Source organism: Lonchura striata, chromosome 22 (assembly GCF_046129695.1).
Source record: "Lonchura striata isolate bLonStr1 chromosome 22, bLonStr1.mat, whole genome shotgun sequence".
NCBI lineage: Eukaryota > Metazoa > Chordata > Aves > Passeriformes > Estrildidae > Lonchura > Lonchura striata.
In genome coordinates, this window is record NC_134624.1 from 4,923,692 (window position 1) to 4,924,472 (window position 781).

A 781-nucleotide genomic window follows, 5' to 3' on the forward strand; every position below is an offset into this window, starting at 1 on the left:
CCACAAAGTCTGCAGGATCCCAAAGGCTCCACATCCCACTGCTGGCTGTTCCCCTTCTCCAATTGGTGTGCATTAAATATATTTCAAGGCTACAACTCCTGAACACTGCTGGTTTCTCTGCTTCTCATTGCCTGCTGTTTGGTGTAAGTGCTGGGGGATGCTTGCATTTCACTTAGGCTGGGGTGAGTGCTCCAAAAAACATCGTCAGGACCACGTTGGGAACAAACAGGAAGATAAAGCAGTGAGGTCTTTGCAGGAGGTGCAGACCCTCCCCAGGCTCCAGTGAGATTTGAACTCACGACCCCTGGTTTACTAGACCAGTGCTCTAACCCCTGAGCTATGGAGCCTCTGAAATTTGGGTGCTTTTGCCTCTGTGAACATTTCATATCATAATGCTCTCATAATTCTGGTGTGAAATGGCCCTGGCACTGCTGGAACGTGCTGCTCCGAGGATTTTCAATTCTCTTTCCAAATGGCACCAAAACCCATCAGAGATACAAAACCACCACCACAAGGTGAACCCAAAGCTGGAATTTACTCTCCTTCAGCTCATCCCTGTCAGGACATTGAGGTGGATGATTTCCTTTTCCCCAGCCCAGCAGCTTGAGAAGTTTACAAAGAAATGGTGATATTGGGGCTCTTCATAGTTATTGCACTTATTTAGCAAAAAGGAAAAGAAATAGGGGCCACAAAGATGCTCCAAAAGCTGGAGCCCATCTCATATGAGAAAATTTGGAGAGAATTAAGATTATGAAGGGAAGGGAAGGGAAGGGAAGGGAAG

The 781-nt window shown here is 46.9% G+C and overlaps 1 non-coding gene across 1 annotated transcript; it reads right to left on the reverse strand.

Annotated features, from left to right (window-relative positions):
- Positions 1-274: 274 nt before the first annotated feature.
- On the reverse strand, positions 275-347 carry TRNAT-AGU (transfer RNA threonine (anticodon AGU)). Its single transcript has one exon. It is a non-coding gene; the product is annotated as a tRNA-Thr (tRNA).
- Between the last annotated feature and the right edge of the window lie 434 nt (positions 348-781).